This window comes from Canis lupus, chromosome 21 (assembly GCF_003254725.2).
Source record: "Canis lupus dingo isolate Sandy chromosome 21, ASM325472v2, whole genome shotgun sequence".
NCBI lineage: Eukaryota > Metazoa > Chordata > Mammalia > Carnivora > Canidae > Canis > Canis lupus.
The window spans coordinates 7,350,600-7,371,309 of NC_064263.1; the positions used below are offsets into that span (position 1 = coordinate 7,350,600).

The 20,710-nt window shown below is 44.4% G+C and overlaps 1 protein-coding gene across 8 annotated transcripts in view; it reads left to right on the forward strand.

The window, feature by feature from the left end:
* Positions 1 to 20,710, forward strand: part of SMCO4 (single-pass membrane protein with coiled-coil domains 4) — a 62,872-nt gene that overhangs the window by 20,541 nt on the left and 21,621 nt on the right. The window contains exon 1 of one of the 8 annotated variants that reach the window (XR_003124980.3): positions 6,305 to 6,471. The exons of 5 other annotated variants lie outside the window; for them this stretch is intronic. The gene's annotated coding sequence lies outside the window, so the exon portion shown is untranslated. Of the gene's footprint in view, positions 1 to 6,304; positions 6,472 to 15,353; positions 15,376 to 20,655; positions 20,678 to 20,710 lie in introns of those variants that run through there. 2 more of the 8 variants (XR_004807986.1, XR_003124981.3) reach the window with 2 other exon arrangements.

A 20,710-nucleotide genomic window follows, 5' to 3' on the forward strand; every position in this document is an offset into this window, starting at 1 on the left:
AGGTAAATCCTGGTTTACCTGAAATCGCCAACTGGGCCCAGCAGCACCACAGCCCAGTTAGAATGAGCTGTAGGAAAGTAAATACATGACGTTCTCAGGGTATGGACATTGGGCAAAACCCCAGAGAGACTTGGTTTTGTCATTAGCCCTGCTTTTCAAGGCCAAGTCTGTTTACTTCTGTCGTGTAGCTGTCTTTCTACCCCAAAGTTAAAACATTTTTGTCCTTTATATCCATCCCTTAGTGCTGATTTTGTATCTTGAGAGGGGAGGGTGAAAGACACTAAAAATTATTCAGTGATTGAAAGTTTCAGGTGTATATTTTAGTTGGAATTGTGACTTTCTCCCTTGTTTGGAGGGTCAGGTGCCATAGTGGAGAGCACAGACTTCAGCTAGACCTACATTTCCAGCCAGCCTGTCCTGCTTTTCTACCAGCTTTATTGAGGTATTATTAACAAATAAAATTGTATATATCTAAGGAACACAACTGATGATTTCATATACATCTACACTGTGAAGTGATGAGCACAGCCAATTAAGTAACATCCATTGGCTCATACAGTTACCACTTTTTTGTTTGTGTGGTGAGAACACTTAAGATCTACTCTTGGCGGATTTCAAGTATACAATACAGTGTTACCAGCTGTGGTCACTGAGCGGTAGTTAGACCCCTAGAACTTAGACTTATAACTTAGCTTGTTCTCTTTGACCATCGTCTCCCTGTTCACCCCACCCCTCGGCCCCTGGCAAGGGCCATTCTATCCTCTGCTCCTGCGAGCTTGACTTTTTTCCCATCCCACACATAAGTGAGACCATACAGGATTTATTTTTCTGTGTCTGGCTTCTTTCACTTGGTATAATACCCTCCAGCTTCATCCATGTTGTCATAAATCTGCCTGTGCTGTGTGACTTTGGGCAAGTACCTTCACCTGTCTGCATTGCATCTGTGAAATGGGCTAATAATAGTACCACCACCTGTGAGTTTGTGGAGGATTAATTGGATGATAAATGTAAAGCCTTCTTGGTCATGTGTGCGTATGAACTCTTCAGCTCACATCATCATCGTGGTCCTCATCATCGTGAGCACTGATGTTATCAGTGGAAGGGCTTCCAGGAGACTGGGATTATAGACCTGACTCTGCCATTGCTAATAGCTGGGCTTGGATATGTTGCCAAACCTCAGTATTATTTTCTCTAAAACAAGGGAGAGGCCCAGATGCTTCAGACTCCGAGCTCGACTGCTCTGTTTTGTGTGCTGCATGTTCTATTTCTTCTGAGGCCTCAGGATGTGATGCTGGCTGCCAGTGGGGGTGGGGTGAGAACCCACTTTCTGTTAAGGACCTGTAGCTCTCTGCCTGGTCGATGTTTGTCCTCATGACGTTTGTTTTTCTTCCCTTGACTTTTTTTTTTTTTTTTATGATAGTCACAGAGAAAGAGAGAGGCAGAGGGAGAAGCAGGCTCCATGCACCTGGAGCCCGATGTGGGATTCGATCCCGGGTCTCCAGGATCGCGCCCTGGGCCAAAGGCAGGCGCCAAACCGCTGCGCCACCCAGGGATCCCCTTCCCTTGACTTTATATTCTCAGCTGGTCTTCCTTTCCTTAGCCTCTGCCAAACAACTCTAGGCTCTTTATGCTTTTCCTAGTGGACTCAGACCATGGGTGTGCCTGGTGGGCTGGAAGTAAGCCTCAGCTGGGCACAGCCTCCCACCTGGGGGAGGCTGCAGGTAAGGGGGATCCTTTCCCTTTGCCATTGGTTTTTTAATTCTGTTTGTCCTTTCCACCTTCCCCAAACCAAGCAACGGGGCTGCCTGTGCCTGAGGTTGACCAGGGAAAGCTGCTCGTGAGCAAGGGATGACTTTTTTGCTTTGTAATAAACCACTTTCTCACTTTGTTTCCTTTCTGGCCTTTGGCGCTAGCCGGAATTTTCCAGAGCTTGCCAGAGCTCATCTCGCTGTAATTTTATATTTTGCACGTGCATCTCTGCTAGCCCCGACCTTTGCAAAAAGTGGAGCTGTGGAGTTCATCTCTGGCCTGCCACTGGCGTTTGAGGTTTATCTCCTTGTTCCCGGGGACAAGCATGCACAATGAATTAATTGAGCTGTTTTCGGCCCACTTCCTGCCTAATTGAACACCTGCCCAGCAAATGCTGCCAGCGCGTGGGCCCGGCACCTGATTCGCCAGCCGTCCCTGTCATGTTGGTGTCTTGCTTGTATCAGAAGAAGCGGTTTTGTCATTTGCAGTTGGCTTACCGTGTCCTTCAGAGAGCTGCTTGCTTCTTCACTTAATTTAAAGGTGCCAACGTGTCCTCTTTAGGTATAGTCCCTCTGTGTTCCCGTCTTGCCACTGTCCTCCCAGTTAAGATCATTGCTGATTGTCCGCCTGGCAAAAGCTGCTCAGAGACCAGATACGGAGAGAGGGTGTGGGTGTGTGTCCTGGGTTGATTCTTATGCTCGCCTTACTCTCCCTTGGGCCCCAGACTAAGTTTCCAGCGTGACATTCTTTTTTCTTTTTTGAAAGATTTTATTTATTTATTTGAGAGATAGAAAAGGAGCTGGAGGGGGGACAGAGGCATAGGCAGAGGGAGAGGTTTAGACTCCCCTCTCCGCAGGGAGCCGAGTGTGGGGCCTGATCCCGGGACTCCAGCCTCATGACCTGAGCCAAAGGCAGACGCCTAATTGACTGAGTCACCCAGGTGCCCCCGTCTAGCAGGTCATTCTTTTTTTTTTTTTTTTTTTAAGATTTATTTATTTATTTATGATAGACAGAGAGAGAGGCAGAGTCACAGGAGGAGGGAGAAGCAGGCTCCATGCCGGGAGCCCGATGCGGGACTCCATCCCGGGTCTCCAGGATCACGCCCTGGGCCAAAGGCAGGCGCTAAACCGCTGAGCCACCCAGGGATCCCCCTAGCAGGTCATTCTTAAAGTAGTGCTCATGGTTTAGAGCTGATGAGAAATATTCTTTTATAGGACGGGACATAGTTTCTTTTTAAATTAAGATTTTGCTTGTTCAGAGCAGTGTCAGGATCACAGCAGTATTGCCTGAAGGTACAGAGATTTCCCACATACCCCCGCCTGCCTCCCTGCTACGTGGCCTCCCTCATTATCAGCACCCCCTCCAGAGCAGTACTCTTGTTACGACTGATGAACCTACACACTGGCACGTCATCACCCAGAATCCATAGTTTACCTTAATATTCACTCTTGGTGTTGTACATTCTAAGGATTTGGACAGAGTACACAAGGACATATATTCAACCAATGCCCTATATCTAGTATTTTCACTGCCCTAAAAATCCTCTGTTCTCCACCTATTCATCTTGCCCTTCCTCCCAACCCATGGCAACCACTGATCTTTTTACTATTTCCATAGCTTTGCCTTTTCCACAGTGTCATAGAGTTGGAATTGCAGTGTGAGGCCTCCTCAGAGTGGCTTCTTTCATGTAGTAATATACATTTTAAATTTCTCCATGTGTTTTCATAGCTCGATAGGTCACTTCTTTTTTAGTGCTGAATATTATTCCATTGTTTGGATATACCACTGTTTCTTTATCCATTCACCTGCTGAAGGACATCTTGGTTGCTTCTAAGTTTTGGCAGTTTTGAATAAAGCTGCTGTAAATATCCATGTGCAGGCTTTTGTGTGAACATAAGTTTTCATATCTTTTGGGTAAATACCAAGGAGTGTGATTGCTGTATCATATGGTGAAAGTATGTTCAGTTTTGTAAGAAACTGTCAAACTGTCTTCTGTCTTCCAGTGCCAAACTATTTTGGATTCCCACTACCAATGAGTATGAATTCTGGTTATTCCACATCCTTGCCAGCATTTGGTATTGTCAGTGTTCTGGATTTTGGCTGTTTTAATATAATAAGTGTGTAGTAATGTCTGGTGGTTTTGATTTACATTGCCCCAAAGACGTATGATTTGACAAGACTGTTTTATAAAGAGTCCACATTTTTGTCATTAGGGTCTTATATCTTTCCAAAGTAAAGTAATAGTTTTACTAAAAATGAGAGCCAGAGCAGAGAATCCAGTCCTCCCTGATAACAGAGAGCCTTCCTGGTTCATGGCCTATGTTGGGTCTTCTGGGCTGTTTTCTTTGGTTTAAAAATCTCATAGCTGACAACACGGGTTTTTCAGTGGAGGCCTGGTTTAGGTGTGATTTTGTTGTTAAACATATTGTGGAGACAGGCAATCTGTGTTAATTGCTTCGTAGAATTGTGTATCTTAATTATCTCTTCTTTTTTTTTTTTTTTTTTTAAATTATCTCTTCTTGATGTTCAAATGGAAGTATGCTGTTTGGGTTCCTTTTGTCCAGATTTGAACTTATTCAAAAATAGGATGAGACTAGAAGAACATCTATCTTTAAAATTCTTTGATCTCACTGTGGTTTTGTATTTGCTTTCAGTTTCCTTTGTGGAATTTCATATTTTAAAAATATTTTAGGGAGTTATTCAAAAAGTTATGTGGAGGGATCCCTGGGTGGTGCAGCGGTTTAGCGCCTGCCTTTGGCCCAGGGCGTGATCCTGGAGACCCGGGATCAAATCCCACATCGGGCTCCCGGTGCATGGAGCCTGCATCTCCCTCTGCCTGTGTCTCTGCCTCTCTCTCTCTCTCTCTCTCTCTGTGACTATCCTAAATAAATAAAATTTAAAAAAAAAAAAGTTATGTGGAGAATTACCATAGGACCCAGAAATTCTACCCTAGGTATATATGTGAAAAAATAAAAAATGAGGACTCAAATCTTTTTTTTTTTCTTTTTTTTAACGAATGTTCATAGTAGCACTGTTAATAGGACTTAAGTGAAGACAACCCAAATGTTCATCCACAGATGAATGGCTAAAGTGTGGTATATCCATGCAACGGAATATTACTCAGCCAGAGAAAGGAATGAATTACAGATATGTTACATTGTGAAGAGACCTCAAAAACATTATGCTATAGGACAAAGAAGCCAAACACGAAGGGCCAAATATTGTATGAGTCCATATATGTGAAATATCCAGAGTAGGCAAATCCATGGAGATCACCACTGGGTGGTTGCCAGGGGCTGGGGGAGGGGAACATGGGGATTGACCCCCAAATGGTATGAGTTTTCTTTTGGGGTGATGGAAATATTCTGGGCCTAGGTAGAGGCAGTGGTTGTACAATATTATAAATGTCCTAGATGCCCCTGAGTTGAATACTTTACCATAAATGGTTAATTTATGTTATGCAAATTTTGCCTCAAGTTAAAAAAAAAAACACTTTGGGGGCCCCCTGGGTGGCTCTGTCAGTTGAGTGCCTGCCTTCAGCTTGAGTCATGATCCTGGGGTTCTGGGATCGAGTCCTGCATCAGGCTCTCTGCTCTGTGGGGAGCAGCTTCTCCCTCTCCCTCTTCCTGCCACTCCCTCTGCTTATGCTCTCTTGTTCTCGCGCGCTCTCTCTCTCTCTTAAATAAATAAAATAAAATATTAAAAATTTTTTTTTGGAGAGGCAGCCCACATGTGTTCTTCTCAAGGGTAGATTTTCTAGCGACACAATAGTGGTGCTCCAGTGAGGCCTTTAGTATGGACCCAAGTAGGGATGCACAGTCTATCATCGCTGCCCCTCCCCCATCACAGCTGCCAGTTTAGTGGCCTGTTGGGATGGTGGCCCAGAGGGTTGCCTCCCCTCCCTTGGCCTGTTCCCACTTCTGTAAAGTGGGCTGAAAGGCAGGCGTCACCTTATAGAACATGACAAGAGTTAGGCAAGATAAGGTATAGAAAGTGCTTAGTACCCAGTAAGTGCTTAATAGATAGATATTAGCTTTTCATTAACTTAATTAACTTTAGATTTGGAGTCTGAAGAGAAGTTTCTGGTCTGTTTTCATTTCTGTGGAAGGAGAGAATGAGGTGGACTCAAGGAGAGATGCAAGATGCTGGAGGCGGAGAAATGAGAATTGATATAAGACCTCTAGGTTTTGCTTAGACTTTTGAGAAAAGGAGGGGAAAAATCCTGTAACCTGGGTCCTTTTAGGAGTCTGTAACCCCTTCCCTTGCAACTGGTGAAGCTGGTGAAAGTTCACCTCCACACCCACTAAAACAAGGAATGTTTGTGAAATACCTCGAGAAGTGCCCGGCAATGAGTGAAAGCTACAGCAGTACTTGATTAAGTGCAAGAAGAAGGAGAAAAAGAACCCTGAGTGAATTGTAGCAGTTTAAGGAGGCAGTGCTGGAGAAGTACCCCCTGCCCACTTCCCTTCCTCGCCTCTGCTTCCTGAGATGTGAGCAAGCTTCCTCTGAGGGCTGAGCACTCACCCTGCCATGCCCACCTCCAGTCCCTGCAGAGCGTTGGGCAACTGGGTGCATCTTCGTAGGCTTGGTTTGCGTTTCTGAGTCCTGCTTCTTTCCTCAGAAGAAGGGACCTTTAGTCATCAGCTGGGCCCAGATGAACCTTCCAGCAGCGCAGAGGAACAAGTATACCCGGACCTAAGGAGAGGCTGTCATCCCTCAGCTGTAAGGGCAGAGGGGAGGTGTGGTGGTGGAGGGGAGTTGGTGACTTTCACCAATGAAGAAATACAGTTTTCAGCTCTTCTAGCATGAGATGGTGGAATGGAGATCTCAAATTTTAGGACATTACTCAATGGAAATGGGCACATTGATCTCTCTCTGATGTTTGTGCTAAACCTCTTTACTATGCAGTTAGCACCTTGTTATCTAGTGTTCTTTTCTGTTGTCACTTCACAGTTTACGGCCAGGTAATGTCAGCCCTGGTGTAGAAAGAGGATCACTGGACTTGGGTCTGAAGAGCAGTGGCTGAGTCATGTGTGTATAGGACTTCCACTTAGTTTTGATATTTAATCTGTTTAATTCCCTTACTTCTTTTGGAATTGGCACCCCCCACTCCCTGCCACTCCTGGAGAACTGCTTCTCCTTCCTCCACTCTTGGGCCTGCCTAAATGTCCTTCCTGATTGGCCCCTGTGCCATTGGTGGACCATTGGTGGACCTGGCTAGGCCAGTCAGGGCTCTCTCTGAGGGGTTTGTTTGTTTTGGTGAAAGAACAATTTATTGTGAGGCCCAGGGGTCTCAGAGACTCCAAGACAGTAATTGCAGCCATGGAATTGGATGTTAACATGGGGCTTTCCACAGTACAGGAACATCCTATACCCAAGTGAATGGAAGGCAGCCTTCTACATGGAAAATACAAAAGAAAAGCACGGAACTGGTTTTGCTACTTGTGGACTTCTCAGTCAGATCAAAGATATTGGGTGTTGGAGAAGGGAGACAATTTAATGGACCTACTACCCAGTGTAGGTCAGAGGGGAGCAGAAAGGCCTAGTAGACATCATTTCAAGCCCATGTCTTGGACGTTTTGAACTGGAGGCCCAAGAGCTTTTCCCTCAGACGTGGTGAAATGGGAATGGGGGTCTTGAACTCTGGTGGCCCTGGTTTCCGGTCTGGAGGAGAGAGCTGGCCTGTTGGGGGGTAGGAGGAAGCCGCAGGCAGAGAAGCAGAGAGAGGAATGTGTTCATCTGGGAATCCCCAGCTGCCACCTGCCCTTCCTGTGGTAAAGTTGCTCATTTGCCTCAGCTCACTGGAGGTGCTTTGTTTAGTTGCTTATAACCAAGGGTCCCAAAAAATAGGTGTTGTGATCTTCAGCAGTCACTGAGCTTCTCTTAGCTCACCTTTTTTCTCATGAGTACAATGGTAACAATAGTTGACTCACACGTACTGGAATGTTCAGATGAAAGAACACGTGTGTGAAAACTTTGGGGAGGATGGTAACATTGGAGGCAGGGAGGCTGTGACAAGCTGTGTGATTATTTTATTAACTATTTGACACTGATGAGCTGATTGTTCTGAATGCTGTTTGTTTCTTTGTTTAACTTAAAATGTTCTTTAAAAAAATTTTTTTTAAAGATTTGATTTATTCATGACAGACATAGAGGCATTGACATAGGCAGAGGGAGAAGCAGGCCTGATGCAGGACTCGATCCCAGGACCCCTGAGATCACGACCTGAGCCAAAGGCAGAGACACTCAACCACTGAGCCACCCAGGCGTCCCTTAAATGTTCTTTTAGAAACAAATGATGCTGTTAGCATATTCCTTTTTTTTTTTTTTTAATCACAGAATTAAAACAAGCTTGGCCCGATTTAGGTATTCATAGGCAATGAATGAATGGGTGTTGGTCAGTTAGGGCCCTTTCAGATCTACAAAAGCTTTCTCTGAGGTGAGCTCTAATCATGTCTTGGTGAGCACTGAGGATGGACTCCATATCAGATGGGCTGTTCCCTACATTTCCATGCTAGAGAAACTAGTGCTGAAATTCTAGAGTGTGCATTTATTTGACTTTGAAGTTAGGTCGCCTTGGGTTTGAATCCTGGTGTTGCTACTTGCTAACCTGTATTGTCTTTGAGCTTCAATCTTGCCGCTTGTAAAATGGGAATAATAATCCCAACCCTGCAGATTGAGAGTTACCGGAGAAGATGTATTTACAGTCCTTAGCCGTGTCTTATATGTGGTAGGTGCTGGATAAATGTGGCTGCTACTATTAAAAATCCTAGTGTTAGTAACAGTTGCCACTAAAGGGGGTAAGACTAGAAATTACGTGTCTGGATTTGGCATTTAATGACAAAATTAAATAATCAGAGTAAAAATCAATTTATCAACCACCATGGGGTGCCTCGTCTGTGCCAGAGGTGAGGTGCAGTGGATCAGAATGTGAGGAACCACTTTCCTGTCTCCTGGGGAAACAAGTTATGTATTTAGAGAAAGAAACACATAACGCAACAGGTATTGGGCTGTCAAGGATGGTAGAGGATTGGAAACAGAGAGGCATCACCGGAAGGCCTAGAGCTGATGAGGGGAAGAGGCAAGAGAAGAGAGGCCAAGAACTGAACATTCAGGGTGCTCTCTGGAAGAGGCCAAATGATATATACCTATTATGCTTCATTTTCCCTGTTTTATATTCTTTTGTCTTCCTGACTCCATCACAGACCTGCTTCGTGTTTCTGGTCATGGTGATGAAGATCCATACCCATCGCACATTACAGAATTTAACATTTTCTTGAAAATTCATTTTCTCTGTGAACAGTTGGCTTTTTGTTGGCATGCACCCTTCAATGATCAGAATTCTCCCAGTAAATTCTGTCCCCTCCCCCCCCCCATTTGCTCTGCCTTATCTTAGTTTCCTGCAACATAAGTGGCCTTTTTGGGAATTTTACTGTGTGGAATCACCGGCATTCATTCGGTGGATGTTTGTTGAACACCTACTATAGGCAGCAGGCAGGGCAGCATGCTAGGGAGGCCTGGGGAGGAGAAAGATTGAGCAGGGTGGTCCCTGCCTCGAAGTGGCTCGCCTAGCGGAGGAAACAGAGGGGCACATGGCCTCTAATTAAATGTGATTAGTGCTTCATGTTGATCAGATAAGGAAAGGCATTGGCAGGAGTCCCAAGTCCCCACGTTCCTCCATCAACGACTTGGTGCTGTGCTTGGTTCACGAAAGCTGTCCACCTCCCCGAGCGCAGTCTGTAAGAATGCCTTCTTTATTAGGATCTGCGGTCCTGATGTGAAATTTCTCTGCGTGGGTCCCTGCTTGGTGAAGTGTTTCAGGGAAGGTTCCTTCCGTCACCCCCACCCAAATCCTCCTCCAGGCGGAAAGTCTAGACGGAAAGAGAGTATCTAGACTCACGAGTCTGATCTCTGTCCTCCCACAGATTTACACTTGCACCTCCCCAGGCTTCCCTGTCTCAGAAATGGCACCATCATCAGAGCCTGAGAGCCCTTGTGCCACTTCCCTCTCTCTCACCCCTGTATCTGGTTGTCATGGAGTCCTGTTAGCTCTGTCCCCTCCTGCTTCTCCACTGCCATCACCCCAGCCCAAGCTACCAACTCCAACTGTAGCTGATGACTCTAGTTACTGGTTACTGGGTTCTGGAAGTAATTTAGGGGTATTTACAAGCCTTAAAAAAAGAGAGATGGGCACGTGGGTGGTTCCGTTGTTGAGCATCTGCCTTTGGCTCAGGTTGTGATCCCAGGGTCCTGGGATCAAGTCTCACATCAGATTCCCTGCCAGAGCCTTCTCCCTCTGCCTGTGTCTCTGCCCCTCTCTCTCTGGGTGTCTCTCATGAAGAAATAAATAAAATCATAAAAAAAAAAAAAAGGGAGACAGAGAAAGGAAGGAAAGGAGAATGGGAAACCATTAGAGTGCAGTGCATGTAGTAAGGTGGAATTTTATTTTGTGAAACATGTATTTGTGTATAATAATAGTCATATAGAAAAAGATTACTAAAGTTGCTAAGGGTTTTACATATATTGGCTAATTTATGCCCCACAACCCAATGCAGGAGGCATTATTATTATTCCTGTTTTCAGATGAGGAAACAGGCTCAGGGAAGTTGAGAAACTGGCTTAGAGTCACAGAGAATGTCAGGGTTCCAGCCGAGGGCTGGCCTGCCTCGCATAGGCTCTGTGTGTGCGTGTGTATGTGCACATGTACTGGGTTGCAGAGTAAAATGTCTTTCTCATTCTATAAGTTATAAAAAGTTGGGAAGTTTCTGTTTGACAGACATCTATGCTTTCACTCTGAGCTGGGGCCACAAGAAATAACTTTTTACAATGCAAATTGGATGCTGCTTTTCTAGAGCAGGGTCACATGCTCTGGGGAGAAATACAGTCTGGGCGCTCACAAGGCTTGTGCAGCCTGGTCCCTGCTGGCCGCTTAAGCCTTATAGCTCTTTCTGTCTCGTGGGATTGAGACCCCCTTGGGGCCTCTGCATGTGCTCCCTTCACCTCTCGGACTCAGCCAGGCCCTTCATGACCTGCCACATGGTAACCTGGCCTGCAAGTTCACAGCACTTACTACGTCCATAAAGAAACAGCTCCTTGTTCGCTAGATGTCTCTCTGGAGCAGGGTCACGTAGAACTGGCTCACAAGCCCAGGCCCGGGGATTCTGTTAACCAGGGATGATAAAGAAAGGCAGGAGTCTCATTTTTGACTGCATTGACTATATCTATCAAAATCTTCTTTACTCTCCTTTTCCTATCTGACCTTTCTAGAAAGCATTTCTTTGATTGACCATGTTTACCTCTATAGATGGTTCAGAATCTTTTGAGTAGTTTTTTTTTTTTTTTTTTTAAGATTCTATTTATTTATTTAACACAGAGAGAGCATAAGCAGGGAGAGCAGCAGACAGACAGAGGGAGAAGCAGACTCCCTGTGAATCAGGGAGCCCAATAAAGGGCTCAATCCCAGGACCCTGATATCATGACCTGAGCTGAAGGCAGATGCTTTACCAACTGAGCCACCCAGGTGCCCCTTGAGTGAGTTTGTTTGTTTGAGATTATCTTTTAAACCAGTGGATTCCCAGTGTTCTGTTCTAACTGGGTGAAGAGCTGCTGGCCCACATCTGTGGGGAGGGCCCTCCAGTTCCTGTGGGGATGGGCATTGTGGTCTTGTGAAAGAGTTCTAGATCCCCAGGTCTAGAGATAGAGGCCTTGGCTACCCTACTTCTCTGCGATTCAGCCATGGGACTGCTTCTGGTTCCTAAAATGGGGGTGATGACCATATACCCCCCTCCATCAGGGCTGATCATGGTGGTCAGGAGATGTAGCAGTGTTGGCTGTTCAGGAAGGTGGTTTGGTTGTTTCCCTTCCTTCCTACTTGGATCTTTTTGTGCTTGACAGTGTTCCTTTGTTAGTGGAGGGACCCTGCAGGCCCCGTGATACCAGGCCCAACCAAGGTCAAGGGCAGTTCTCTCATCTGTTGAGTGAGCGTAGCCTCGGGCAAAGCCATTCAGATTTTTTTCTCTGTGCTTATATACTGGTGATTTTTAAAACCTTGATGTTTGACTTTGGGGGTTTCATGGCCAGTTTTAGTGAATGGCTATTCTACATTCTGCTTTGGCCCTGATATCATAACTACAGTGATGATAATTACAGCTTTTGTTCAATGAGTATCTGCCATATGCCAGATGTGTGCTCAGAGTGTCTGCGATGTGTTATTCTCCCCACCCCCAACTTTGGGACGTCCATAGTAGACTCCTCATGTTGCAGAAGAGAAAACCAAGGTCCAGTGAGTTCAAGCACCTTCCCAAGATCTTCCAGCTGGAGTTCTCTCTAGGACACCATTCTCATTTCAGTTACAACTACCTTCCTCCTCCTCCTCCTCCTCCTCCTCCTACTTCTTCTCTTCTTCCTCTTCTCTCTTCTCTCCTTTCTTCTTTCTTCTTCTTAACTTAGTAACGACTGTAGGCTCCTTGTGAGCAACTTTCAATAGTTGTGTTTTGTCTGTTTTACACAGTCTGTGTTCTGGGTTGGTATAATCCAGGTCTCCCTGGGTGAGCCACTTGCTCAAGCGGCCTGGCTGTCTAGGCCGGCCTTCCCATTCCTCTGGGGGGCGCTGCGGGACTCTCATGGGCTCCTGCAGTGCTTCCTGCCCCATCTGCTCCTGCCCATGTGGTGGTGGAGCTCACACTCTGGAAACGGGAGCTGGTTTCCCTTCTTCCCTACTCTTTTTATTTCTAAACACTTCTGTTTGTCTTCTCCAGGCTATATTCATTCCCCCTTTTACTGCTGCAGTTTATTGCTCTTTGCTGGCTCCTTTATTTTTATTTTATTTTCCAAACTTGCCTGAAATGCATCTTGACTGTGGCATCCTCAGTAACAAGAGCCTTGCTCTTTGTTACTGAATCCTTCCCTCCTTTTGGTTGCCAGTCTGTTCTGCAAGGCTCCACTTCTTTCCTTTCCATCATTAAATGTTGATACTTTTCTGTTCCTGCTCTCTTACAGAAACTGGTCTTTCATTTTCCCCCGATTGTTACAATGGACCTCCAGAGTGCTACGGTTTGACTTCCTAGCACACAGACTTGTTTTTGGAATTGTATGCTCCTGGAGTAACGGGCCCCTTTGTGGTGTCCCTGCTCTTTCTCAAAGCAGATCTGTCCATACCCGGTCAGTTTCTACCCGGTTCCCTAGCTCTTGTAAGATCAGATCAGAACACCTCGTCATTGTGTGGGAGACCACGGGTGTCCTTCCCTGCTGCCTCTTCTCCACACACCACCTGCTGCGCCTCCCTGCTCCCTGGCCACGAGACCAGCTGTTCTCAAACTTTTTGTTTCAGAACAAAACAAAATTCTTAAAAATTAATGATTTCCCCAAAGAACTTTCAAATACATGGACCATATCTAGCAATCTCGCAGCCTATATTAGAAATTGAAATTGAAAAGGTTTAAAATACTTATTCAATTAGCTTAAATATAGCAGTAATAAACCCATTACATGGTGACGTAAGTAATATTTTTAATGGAAGTTAACGATTTCTAAGATAAAAAACATTTAATGGAAGAGTGACTTTGTTTCACATTTGTCCAGATCTCTTTGAAGCCTGCTTTCTCAGAAGACAGATGGATTCTCACTAATGCTTCTACAGCCATCCTATTGCAATATGTTGTGTTGGGTGAACTGTGTGAAGACAATACAGCCTTACACAGAAACTTAGTTGGAGAAGGGAGGAGTGTTTTAATGACCTTTTCAGTAAATTGTGGATAGTCTTTGAACAGAGCTTGACAAGTGATTGTTGAAGTGGAGAATCGGATATCCCATCAATGGACTTTTCATACTTTGTTACATTAAAATCTGTTGGTCCACCTTGCAGATTGGAAGGATCTTTTATGCATTTTGAAACATCACACCTTAGCCATTTGGAAAATAGTACTTTTGTTAATATTACTACCATCCTCATCTGAAAAGTCTATATGTATTGGGATGCTCCAAAGCTCACAGTGGCTGATACAAGTTTTTCAAAATTTTAGTTTCTGCTCAAAAGCTCATTTTTTTTTTTTAGCAGCAAACATCATCAGTTTTTCTTGAAATAACCAGCTTATGTTATTCATTTTTGAGAAAATTTCTACAAATACCCAAGTCTGAATAACCACAGTTTTTCTGTTAATTCTTTTGAATAAAAATGGTGTTTCATGAAAAAGAGTGGCTGATCCATCTTGCAGCTCTGTCACGAGTGCTTTTCCTTCCTGACAACCATCACACTTTGGCTGGCAGCAGAAGTGCTTTATGAGTGCTTACCATCTTGTCAGATGGGATATTAAAAAGATGTGTACTTAATGGTCGATATTTAATACAATTAATACTTTTTTACTGCTTCATCAAGGACATTCTTAGATGAAATTGACTTTTTTTTTTTAATGGTGAGTGCATGGTGGTGGGGAATACGGTGACTACTAATATGGTCCGATGCCACTCCTCGATTTTTGCAAAGGCACCAGCAGGTTTACCTGTCGTTGCTTTTGTACCATCATTGCAAATGTCAACACAGTTGAAGATAGTTTTGGCCTTGCAGTAACCCTCGAGAGGGTCTTGGACCATACTTTGAAAACCAAATTGTCTTCATTCATCCACACACAGTGGAGTCTCTTGCTTCCCATCTACCAGGAACACTTGTCCTCACCAGCTCTCCATCCTTGTGTGCAAGTATGTGTACACACATATACATGATTTTTTATATATACTGGTTTTACTGATCATGTTCTCAGGGCTCTTCCAGTAGACTGTACACTGTGAGCCAGGTTTCATATATTTATCTTGGTGGCAGTAATGCCAAGGATTGTACCTATTAAATGCTAACTCGTTCCGTTTTGGCTCTTTCATCATCATCATATCATTATTGCAAGGGCTTAATAAATGTTTTTTGAACCAGTGAAGCGTTTGGGCCAGTGTTTTTCCAGAATTTCCTTAGAACATTGGTTCTCTGTGATGTCAGTAAGTGTTAAGCATGAGGGGCATCTGTGCTTGACTAGATTTGGGGATAGTAAGCAAGCTTTGAATTGAAGGATTTCGCAGATCCTTCACTGTGTGTAATGTGCACTGTGACTCCTGAAGGGGGGTGGGAGGCCACAGAGTGTGGTATTTCCCAAGATGAATGGCATGTGAACCTCCTTTTCTTGGCATATCTCAAAGTATTAGGGTTCTCAGAATTTTCCTTGGGAAATCATGGTGTAGCCTGGCTTTTCTACTTTTACAGATGAAACTGATTACTTGTGTCCATTAGTTATATCTCAGATATTTTATGAGTACCTCCTAAGGTTAAGTGCTAGTAGATTTAAGCATGCAATGCGAGCAAAAATAAATAAATGAATAAAATAAAAAGATTTGGAGAAAAGGAAGATACACAGTGCTAAACCATTTGCTTTCTGTTTTTTTCCCATTTTCAAGACTCTGCCCGATCTGTTTAGGTATTCCTTGCAATACTTGGCCACGGCTGGTATCCCTGTGATCCAAACAACTAATGAAGATCATTAAGATGTGGGCTATTTGCCCACTCGTTTCACCTGAGAGGATAGTGCTTCAGAAATATGATCTTTTAGAATGTGAGCCAACCACCACTCAGTGCCTCGCACATAGTAGGTGTGTGTATACATTGATTGGCTGAACAAAGAATGAGTAAGTGTGCTCTGAAGAATCTGACACTAAAGAATGAGCTCCGCACTGTGGTCTCATCAGCCCAGGGCCCAGACTCGCTGTACCGTACAGCACAGGGTGGGCTGAATAAAACCTAATAATGTGCTTTTCACGCTCCACTGCTCTGACCTGGCGCATTGTGGAGGGGACCAGCGATCTTCCCTTCCCTTCCACTCCAAACAAAACACACAACACATCCTACTTTCTATTTTGATCCAGTATCTCCCATAAAAGGGGGGTTGGGGATGTTAATACACTCTTTCCATGAATCTATTTAATCAAGGGATGTGATGTCGATACGGTAAAATTGGTCTTTGGTCTTCTGATGCCTGTGCAGATGCCAGTGGGAGGGTTTTGTGTCAGAATAGCCTTGGAGTCAGGACTTCGGTAAGAAGATTAACCTAGTGTTTAATTTGATGTTTCATTCTGTGAAGTCACCTACAGAGAAATCAAACATTTACATGTTTATTAACCAGTGCTTTTGGTTCTTGGCACATGGCCCACACTGCTTTGGGCTGGATGAGCTCTGGGAATGCATAAAAAATCTCCCTTGCTCCCCTCCTCATACCCCATCATATGGATCCATAGACAGGAAAACATTTACCAGCTCCAGTTATCCTTTTTGTTTCAAAGCCTGAAACTTTTTCAGCCACGTCGTGTTCCTGCCGGAGTCTGAAAATTAATAGGCTTTAAAGAGGCCGAGGGTTGAGTGGAGTGACTTTGAGAACGGCATGCATCTGGATTCCTGATTTTACAGGTGTTGCTCTGAGACTGAAGAAATCATCTTCTCAGGGAGTTTGGCCCCTCCTGTTTTCTAATTTTTGTGATTGAGTTAGAGTTATAGGAATATCATGAGTTGCTAATTTTTTAAAAAATAATTTTCTTCCCTTTATAAAAGTAATTCACACTAATTGTAAAAACTTGGAAAAATATCAAAAGGCATAATGCTGAAAATTACCCATAATTCTAGTACTCAGAGATAATCACTACAAACCATTTGTTGTATTTGCATGCATTTTTGTACGCATAATTAAGAGCATTGTGTATAAATTTCTATTTCTACTTTTCCTATTTCACATAAGAATATTTTTCTCTTGCATTGAGAGCAGAGCAGCATAGGAACTTATGCTAGCTTCCTGGGGCTGCTGTAACAAATTTCCATAAATGGAGAGGCTTACAACAACAGAAAGTGATTCTCTTTCAGTTCTGGAGGCCAGAAGTTCTGGGCAAGGTATAGGCAAGGCTGTGCTCCCTCTGGAGGCTCTAGGGAGAAGCCACTCCTTGTCCTACCCTTGGCATTCCTTGGCATGTGGCCTCATCTCCCATATCTGCCTCATGTGCTTTGTGTGTGTGTGTGTGTAATCTCTGCCTCTCTTATGAGGACACTGGTGGTGGCCTGTAGGGTCCACTCGGATAATTGAGGGTATCTCCTCATTGTAAGATTCGTATCTTATTTTTTAAGTTTTGTTTTAAGGTTTATTTATTTGAGAGAATGCATGTGGTGGGGGGAGAGCAGAGAGAGTCTTAAGCAGACTCCACAATGAGTGTGGAGCCCCATGCAGGCTGGATTTCACCATCCTGAGATCACGACCTGAGCTGAAACCAAGAATCAGATGCTTAACTCACTGTGCCACCCAGGGCCTCTGAGATTCTTCTCTTAATCACATCTGCAGAGACCGTTTTTTTGTATAAGGTGACAGGTTCCAGGTTTAGGTCATGATATCTTTGGGGCCAGTTTTTAGCCTGCCACAGGGCTCAAGAGTATGGACTTTGGAGCCAGACTGGGTGGGCTTAAACCCCAGCGCTATCTCCTGCTGGCAGGATGACTTTGGGCAAGTGTCTTAATTCTTGCTGCCTCCATTTTCTGATCTGTAAAGTGGGAATAATAAGCTTAAGTTATGCCTGGCCCATGTAAGGATTAGCTGTTATCATTGTGATTGTTATTTTCATTAAAAATTCTTTGTAAAGTGTCATTTATATTTAAAATATATTTTTTATTTTTTTTAAAGATTTTTATTTATTTGAGAGAGATAGAGAATGAGTGGGATGAGAGGGAGAAGCAGACTCCCCACTTATTAGGGAGCTAGATGCAGGGCTCGACCCCAGGACCTGGGGATCATGACCTGAGCCAAAGGCATATGCTTAACTGACTGAGCCACCCAGGCACTCCCATGTAAAATGTGATTTTAATAGCTGCATAAACCGTATTTGTGAACACAAATAATTTATCACATCATTTCTGTTTGTTGGCTAGTAAGTTTATTTCCAGTTTTTTATCTCATGTCTAACGCTGTCATGGGTACCTTTGAGCATTGAGGTTTGTCCTCATTTCTGCTTCATTCTCTACCGTAGTGTTCTGAAAATGAAATTACGAAAAAAAAAAAAAAAAGAAATTACGATTTAAGCTATTTAATAAGAATTTGCCAAATTGCTTTCCAGAAAGATTATGCCTGTTACATAACTCCCAGTAGTAGCTGAATGAACAGAGTGCCTCTTTTACTGTGGCCATACCTGAATCGAGTGTTATCATTTTATACATTCTCAGCCATTTTTTACATCGTCTGCCCTTTAAAGCTGATGTGTAACATAGCAGAGGGTTTCAACATAGTGGTTCCTTTAGCAAGAACTATTCTTGCAAAGCAAGAAAACTTCTAGTGAAATTCTGTCCCTGCCTTGTCAAGTCTTCCAGTGCTTTCTCCATTTTGTTAGGAAACCTGAGTGTTTTTGAGGCTACAGGGAAGGGTGTTGGGGAGAGGACATGTTAGTGGCAGGACAGTGCTAGGTATACAAGGATTTTAGTAAAACGGTTTTATTTGTGTTCTCAAACTTGGACATTGAAAGCTCTGAAAACACTGGAACAGAAAACAGATCAATTTAATTACTTTACAACTAAAGCTGCTTGAAGGACAGGACAATGGGGTAAGGAAGGGGCAGCTTGTCCGCTACCTGCTAAAGAAGGTGGGAGACCAGCTTGGGAAGGCCTGAGGGAAAGTCTGTACCTGTGTTTTGTACCCCTACCACCTGTTAACCTCCTTTCCTTTCCCAGGGGGTGCCCACTGCAATATGACTGCCCCAGGGCAGCAGAGGAAGAGCAGGGATCCTAGCTGAGTGAAAGGGTGGTGGTCTTTCTCCCCCAGTGGTGCTCTGATATGAGTGTGCAGTGCATACCAGGTACAGCTGGTCACACACACATTGGGCAATATCCAGATCAGTTATTGTGGGCTAAATGGTAGCCCCAGAGATGTGCCCAAATAATATTACCTTATTTAGAGAAAAGGTCTTTGTAGATGTGATTAAGATAAGGATTTTTGAGATGAAATAACCTTGGATTATCCAGGTAGGCCCTCAGTGCCATCACAAGGCCCTTATAAGAGAGGGGAAGAAGGAGATGTCACACAGAGAAGACAGTGAAGTGGAGGAGAGGTGTGGCCACAAGCCAAGGAATGCCAATAGCCACCAGAATCTGGAAAAGGTGTGAACCAGCAGTGAAGAGTTGGTGGATGACCACCAACTTTTTGAGTATCAGTGGTCTAGTCTCCCTCCCTCTTTTTATGGTCGAGGAGATAGAGGCCCAGAGAAGAGGTGGTAGGATGGAGATTAGAGCACAGGTGCCTCTGCTGCTTGGAATAGAGAGACAGGATGTGGTGCCAGCCTCCCGGGACCCGGGCCTGGGGTGAGCAGCCTGGAGTGCAGCCCTTCAGCTTGTTCTGCTGGTCAGCTGGTATCCCTGGTGCTTTTCTGTGACCTGCTGAGTGAAAGTGGATGCTCCAGGGAACCCCTGGGGCACTGAGCTGCTTAGAAGGCCCAGAAGCAGGGGAACCTTGTAAAGTCTTTGCTGCTGATGGCCAACAGTAGCAGGCAAGGGATCCTGTCAGAGGTAAAGGTCACGGCTTGCTGTTGACTTCATTGCTTCAGTCTCTGTGGTTTGGGTCGTATTTTCCCTCTGCAGCCCAATTTTAATTTTCTACATTATCTGAGTGGTAATTATCTCTTGGAGAATATGTGATTAGATGACTGTCATCTGGACTCTCATGCTGCTGGAATAAAGTCCGTCCAACTTAACTCAGCATTCAGGGCTCCTGAAGAACCTTTCCATCTCTGCCTTTCACCCCTCCCTTTCACTCACCAAGATCATCGCTCCTTGGTAGAGGGGCCTAGAAGAGGTTAGATTTGTGAAGCCCTGCAGTGGGTGAGTTCATAGTTGACCAACTCAAGAACCAATGGAAAAATATGGCAAGGGGATAGTAGGCATACATCTTTGAAGCTCTCGGGGTGGGGGGGACTTACATTTACTAAAACAAACCAAGTAAGCAGACAAGACTTAGCTAGTGTGTGAGCTAAGTCTTCTGGTCTACCACCCAGCCCAGTTGAGCTGACTGTAGCTCCATATGTGAACCAGACAAGACCAGACAAAAAATACCTGGCCGAGCCCAGCACTAATTGTTGACCTACCAAACCTTGAATAAATAAAACCAAACCCACCAGGCCATGAATAAATAAAATGTTTGTTGTTTTAGACCAAAAAAAAAAAAACCCCAAAAACAAGCAAACAAAAAAAAACAACTCCACAGTAAGTCAATCTTCAAATTATTACACTTCTTATTTTATTAGAGATGGATGTTATATAGTTAATTATTCCTCGTTTGCTATAGGTGCTTTTCAGAATTCTTTGGAAGAATTGCTTTAATTTGTTATGGATAATGCCTATATTAAGAGCCCCCTTTCACCAATATCTAGGCCTCTATCTTAATGTTTAATACTGCTGGGATTTTAGGAATTCTCTGTCGAGTCTACTCTCTGGGTCTCACACATCCCTCCCATCCTTCCCTCTCAGCTGTTATGGGACAGGGTTGAGAGGTCCAGGACGCTTTCTTCCATCTTCTTTTATTTTTCTCAAGGCTTTGTCCCAGATGCCTCTCTTTCTTCACCCCCTCCTTCTGTTCTTTTTCTGGTCCCAACCCCGGACCTCTTATTCTTAAGTCATTGGTTTTGGGTTGCAAGGAACAGCCATGCTCTCCAGCCAGCTTACCTTGGCAGAGGGTTTGTTCTAGGAATCTCAGATCTCAGGAATGCAGGGAGCAAAGCTCCACCAGCCTGCTGGAAACTGCATTGGGAAGGCTCTTTAATTCAGGGGCAGCACAGTGCACGTTCCTGCTCATCTCCTGTATGCATGTGTGTGTCTTTCTCGGGGTGAGATCTCACTGCTGCTTGCCTAAGTTGGCACATCTTCATCCTCAAATGAGGCAAGGTGAGAGGGAGGCAGTGTAGCTGGCAGGGGCAA